Here is a 6,754-nt window from a genome sequence, read left to right as displayed (position 1 = left end):
CACGTTTGCGTCGGGGTCCAGTGAGCTGTCGTCACGCACGCGCCATTCCTCGCCGCGGAAAAGGTGCACGAGTGCGGCGCTCAGCGTAGGGCTGCAGAAAATAGCGTCTGTTCCTCTTCGCAACCACAATCTCTCTTTCTAGCTTGAGGCGCCAATGCGCCGGCTGGCGCTCTTTTATTGCGATAGCAATTATATGGACACTTCAACTGGATTTCTGCCGTCGGCGTCGCCGTCGCCGTGAGGTTCTGTAGAGATAAAATCTTCGCCACGCACCATATGCCCGAGCGGAAGCGTGCGGGGACGCGCGATATCACGTAGAGCGAACGCACTCAATCTCCCACGCGCAAGCAAGGAAGTGGGAAGCCAGCGCCGCAGGGAGCGGGGGGGGGGGGGGCGCACTTTTACTCTGCCAACAACCGCGCTCGTCGCTCGCCCGCACCGTCTCTTATCTCCACACGGCTCTGACCTGTTATGCGCTGTGCATTCGCCGCTCAGTTTCCGTTGAAGCGATAGACCGCACGTACCTTCGCCCGCTGCGGCGTATGCGCTTGCTGCCAGCGCTTTGACAGTCATTGTCTGCAGTCATTCAGTGTGATCTATTCATGTTTGTTTGTACGCGCTCACACCACGCTTGTTCATTCAATTAGTAATAGTCGGGCCACATTTTCCAACGCACGCTACACATGCAATGCTGCCCGGATCGGCAGTGCAGCGCTACAGGTGTGTCCCTTGGCACGCGCTGCCCACGGGAAGCGCTTCTCATCAACACCACCGTTTCAGACGCGCCTTCTAGTGGTTATCGAGTCTGTGTTCATGTCGGTCTACTTACGCCGCAGCACACCTGCTTACTTAATCAGCTGATGTTTACTACAATTCATATTGCTACCAAAGCCGCTCACCTTACTTCGTACGACATTGCTGTGTTGCTATCGCATTCATAGCTTTGCCCTTAGGGCGAAACTGTGACATTTTTGTTTCTGCAAGTAACGCTCATTCGAATCGGCCCAGATCAAAGAGGCATCAGAGAATGGTGGCGTGTTCGGGTTATCGCCTAATAAAAGCGTGCAGTACGCCTTAAACGGCAGTACGCCACGTTTGATGAAGATGCTTACTGTAGTTGGGTTGGCGGCGATGGGTGATAAGGCGAACCCGTCAGCGGCTATGTTCTTTACCCACATCGCCACCACGCCTCTGTTCATTTGCGATGTGTATTCGTGTAGCGTCACCGCGCCCATGCAGGACTTATCGGTAGGCCATTCTCCACACATCCGGAACCAGCAAATATATTTTGCGGCGCACCGGGACATTATCTATCAGGCAAATCGAGGTGCAGTTAACTAGTACGCGACAAAAGGTCACACTAGCCGTAAAGTGTACGATGAGCCACTACGGAGTTTAAAAAAAATGTCGCAGTTTCGCCCGAGAGGCGGAGCATCAATTACGATAGCAATTTAGTAGAGAGCTATAAGGAGTAGGGATAGTATTTTTATCGGCTGCATAAACTTGACACATTCGCTTACTAACTGAATTAACAAGCGTGTTGTCAGCGCGCACAAGCAAACATGAGTAGATCACACTCGATGATCACACTGTCAAAACGCTGGCGTGGGGAAGCGCTGCCGCTGCAGCGAGCGAAGGTTCATGCAGGCTATCGCTTCAACGGAAACTGAGAGACGTAAACAAACAAACAAACTGCGCATGCAAAGGTCAGAGTCGTGTGGTGATCGCTTGCAAGATATGGTGCACGCGACGACACCGACAGCCCGTACCGGCGCAAAGTACAAGAGCGCATTTGTTGGCAGAGTAGAAGTCGCCCCCTCCCTCCCCAGCTGCCTTCCCGCTTTGCTCCTTTCGTGTGGGAGATTGCATCGCCAGTTCCCCTTGCGCCCGTTTGCAAGATACGCACTTGGTGCAGCGTCAAAGCGTCGCCCCCCTCCCTCCCTTCCATACCCCCACGGCCTTTCGCTCGACGGAAGTCGCGTTTGCTCTCCGCCGTGGGTTCGCTCTCCCTGACAGCGCACGTCCCCCGCGCGCCTTCACTTGCACAGAGGGTGTGCGGCGACGATTTTATCACCGCTGGATTTTATACGGAACCTCACGGTGACGGCAGACATTCGCTTTAAGTGTCCATATACTTGCTCTCACAATAAAATGTCGCAGTTTCGCCTGATTCCAACAGCAAATTCGATTCTGATAGCAAATTAGTAGAAAACTATACGAACTAAGAATAGTAGTTTTATCGGCCGTGTAAACTTGTAAACATTCACTTACTAACTAAATTAACAAGCGCGGTGTCACGCGTGCACACATAAACGTGACCACATCTCGCGGATGACCGCGGAAACTCCCCGTCAAAACGCTGGAGGAGGCGTGGCAATAGCGAGCGAATAGACCTTCGCGCCGTCTCTCGCTTCAACGCGAACTATACGTCGAAACCACAGCGCATACCAAGCTACCGGCACTAGTTGCACTTTGTTCACACCGCAGATATATAGCTTAAAAGATGTGGCCCGCGTGGGCGCGCACTTTTTCCACGTCGCAGATCGCTTTCAAGATAAGGTGCCTGCCGGTGGGCAAACCGACAAAAAGATAACGTGGGCAAACCCACTAGTCCGTTTCCCTGCGCAACGAAAATTAGTAACGCCAGTACGTGACAAGAGTACCGGAAGGACAGTCAGATGCCAGTAGGCCCAAATTGCCTTGGCGGCCGCCATAGTTGCTCAATGAGTAAATGTGCAGTGCAGCACGACAAGCATAGCACAGCTGCACACCTGCTGCAAAATGGTTTGTCGCGCTTCTCTGAAGCTCTCAATGCCTGCCTAAATGCCCTGAAAGCCAGCGTGCCTCTTACGTGTTGGAATGAGGTAACAAGCGCTGAGACGGACCAGGTGAGTCCCTATGAAATACGGCTGGGCCATTGTGCAAAATTTTCGCTGTGAAGAGAAGCTGCTCCCTATGTTGCAAGTGAGTTCTCTCATACAAAGTAATGTTACCTAGGGTAAAGTTATTAGACAGAAACAAATGACGCAATTCAATTTTACGCACGTGGGGCGCCGCTGCCTCTTCTTCGCCTTCCATTGTGTCAATCGAAGTAGGTGCGGAAGCAAGCGCTAGTTTCGTGCGCTTTCGCTCCAGGCATGCGGTTTGCCTGCAGAAAGTGAACGGTGTGCTTGACATCTCACGCTCGTCAAAGTTAAAAGTAAAAGATGAAGGGCTATGCGCTGAAGAAAACGAAATCACTTACCTATCTCTAGAAGTTCAGCTGCGGCTTGTTCACCTTCGTTCCAATAGTCGTAATGAATTCTGCCGCGCCACTCATCAAAGCTGCCAGGCTCGAACATCAGCCAATGACCAGTAGCTGTGTCCGTCAATGACTTCAGCAGATAAACATCCCACTTATCGTCATATAGCCATTTCACTAAAACGTGCGTCATGACGTCCCAAAAAAAAAGAAACACTTCCACCGAAAAGCGCGAACCACCGTAGAACTGCAACCCAGTAACTGAGTGGAAAACCGTTCACAGCGTCACTATCGTATTTAGTTATTAAAACCGTTCCAACAAAAAATAACCGCGCCGAAAAGTCCATCAGTAATTATTTACAATTTTTCTCATTTGAGACGCCGTAAACTTTTAATTCACAACCTAATTTGTAGCGTAAACAATAAATACTACAACCAACAATATTGCTGCTACAAAAATAACGGCACACTACGCGTAATTGTGCAAAAACTGCTCAAAATAAAGTCACGCACGCGCCCACACACTCAAACATTAGTTTGACGTTTATGGCGTCACCTACGAGTTAAAGTTATTACTAATAATTATATATTTATGAACAATCACCTTTTTGAATAGTTCGCAGCATCTTTGCATATGATGCAATGAAAAATCAAGTATAATGTGAGCGCGTAACCTTCCCTTTTGCAAAACCCAGTATCCAGTAGTGCTTGCAAATATCGGTCAAACCGGATATGCGGTTTAACCGGAGGGAAGTGAATCCCGTCTCGAAAACCGGTTAACCGGTTATCAAGAAACGAATATTTTGGATAACCGGATTAAGTAACCGGTTAGCCGGATAATCGAATATTCGGACACGAATATTTGGTGACGGTAGTAGCTTATCCAAATTTTCAGTTCTATTGCATGTATCCCGATGCCACATGCGCAGATCATTCATTCATCGTTTCTAATGTGATTTTTATCAGAGAGCTCAAAACGTGCCCGTGCGTTTTCCGCGCAATACTTACATCCACTGTTACAGTTTGGGACGAAGCATCGGCACCCCATTTTCGATAATCAGTGAACACATCCACAGCAAGGAGGAAGGAAAAACATTTCTTAGACTTACATCGTAGAGGAGCAGTGGAGGAACGGCAGAACTATTCTGACTGCGCAAAGTGAGCGGCAGACTCTGCTCTACTCTCCTGTTCCGTCTGTCCACGTCTCCCCAAACTTGCAGCATAAATATAATGCAATTTTGTTTCCCCGCACAATAGCTATGTATCGGCTCATTTTATGGCGCATGACTATAGAGTAGAACAAATTCTCGTTTTTAGTTATGTCAGAAAACTTGAAAAGCACCAAGTGTAGTTTTTTATAGGCACACGGTTCGGGTTGCAGATTGTCTGCTCTTTCGATACGAACCTGGCTACGATCACAGATCGTCTGATCTTTCAAGTTCGCTAGTTTCTTTCTCTTATTTCTGCATAAAAAGCATGTGATCCTGAATTTAAATCTTTAAAAAAATGTTTATACCAAAACGGTCTTCAGGTCTTCTATTCCTAGAGTGCAAACCGCACTGGCGCAAAACTTTTTGTGGCATCCGACAACCCAGCGCAAGCGGCCAGTAGCAGACGTCGCCGGGCGCCGTCCAAGGGGGAATTTTTTTCCTTCCATGATCGCGGCTCCACTCGCTCCGTTCTGACCGCAGATGGAAGTTGTTCTTTTGCGGCGCCGCTAGTAATAGTTCTTTGCCGAGTCAACGTTCGCCACCTGCGTTAGCACGTCTGAAGCTGCGCGTCTCCTCCTCGCCCAGCGTGATATCATCACAAGTGCTCGCGCTGGCGCGGGCCCACACTTTCACCTCCTGTTATTCTTTCTCCGTTCTCGCTGTTCAGTAATGCGCGTAAAAGTAATCAGCTCGTATAATATGACTATACTTGGACCATACTTCTGATCAGTCACGTTAACGCATTTACATCAAGATCAAAGGCAGCCAGATCTAAAGCTGTATAATTATTACTTTGCCAGGTTGTCCAGCTTGTAGCAGTGGTTTGAGTTCAGAAATAACACATCTATATATGCAGAAACACCAATGTAAATTCCGAGGGAATGGCTAAATACTACGAATTATGCAGCTGTTCAGAATCCCCAAATAAACAAAAAGGATGTGACTGATCCTCATATACAAAGCAAAGTGGCCCTCATATACAACAAGGGCAGCGAGTCCGCTTATTACGTAAAGAAAATTTGCTTTTAAATCTACCTATTTTATTTTTTACAGGAGATGTCTACTTAGTGCTGTTTTTATCTTTTTATATAAGCCGACATTTTGTTCCTAAAATTGACCCAAGACGGTACAATGACAGTATCACGAACAAGTGATAACTGCTATTCTTCTTCAAGAACTTGTGGTTGCGATCGAAATTGTGTAAGGTGTAAAAAATTCTCTTTGAAGCACTAAATAAACATAAAATGTAGTGTTTTAACTACCTTCTTTGGGTAAAATCTGAAGCGTGAATGCTATCTTCGCACGAAAACATTCTCGAAGCGCACGCAAATGCTCAACTAGAAGAAAGGTGCAAGCCGCCTGGTTCTGTTATATAGCCTCCTTCCTTCAGCAGACATAATTATAGGATGAAAAGTAATCGAAAACTTTAAGACATAGTGAGAAGTATAGAAGATTTATTTATTCCACATCTGTAATTTTTTAGACATCCATATACGCCCTATTTTGATACAAGAACACGAGGGAGCGCACATTTTCCGGTAGAAGGCAGCTTCTTTTGGCAGTGATTATATTTCTGGCAGTTGAAAATACCCACGCCGAACTTGCGGATGAGGCTGGGATGCACATGTATTGTTTTGCAAGTTCCGCCACAAAGTGAAATTTGGACTCATTGTCCTTCAACCATTTAAGTGCATCCAAGTTGTGTCCCAGCTGGGACTCGGAGAGGTATACGTTAAATTGAGCTGACAGGTCACTGACGCGCGGCTGTTCATTAAACAGTATGTCTAGTGCAGTTGCTTCGGTTTGGGTAGCGCCCATCCCACTTTCATCAACCGAAGATGTGAAGTCGTTCAACATTTCTCTAACAATAGTACGGACTGCCTCCCTGGCATCCGGTTCCTCATACTGGAGCCATTTGTACCTCGGATCGAGAAAAGATGCCCTCTGGCGTGCAGACACCGACCTCTGCTGGGCGTCCCTGTCCAAGGAGAATCGCCGAGATATCTCCATCCGAACCACTTCTTTGGAATCATTGACTTGAATGCCATCCCTGCTGTGATGCTCTAGTTTCTTCATTACTGCTTTCATTACTGGCCGAACCCTGGAGACAGGGGACATCGTGTCGCTGCAGAGAATGGTAGTTGCAAGATGAAGAGGCTCAAGGACTTCGCAAAGTTCACTGATTACGTTCCATTCTTGCTGACTGATCTCGAGGTTCTGCGCAGTTTTTGCTGTCACAATTGTTCGGTCAGCAAGAACACTTTCTATGGCAGACTGATGCTTGATGAGCTTTGTGAGCATC

Source organism: Dermacentor silvarum, chromosome 5 (assembly GCF_013339745.2).
Source record: "Dermacentor silvarum isolate Dsil-2018 chromosome 5, BIME_Dsil_1.4, whole genome shotgun sequence".
In the NCBI taxonomy this organism is placed as follows: Eukaryota; Metazoa; Arthropoda; class Arachnida; order Ixodida; family Ixodidae; genus Dermacentor; species Dermacentor silvarum.
This window is presented reverse-complemented; position numbering follows the sequence as displayed.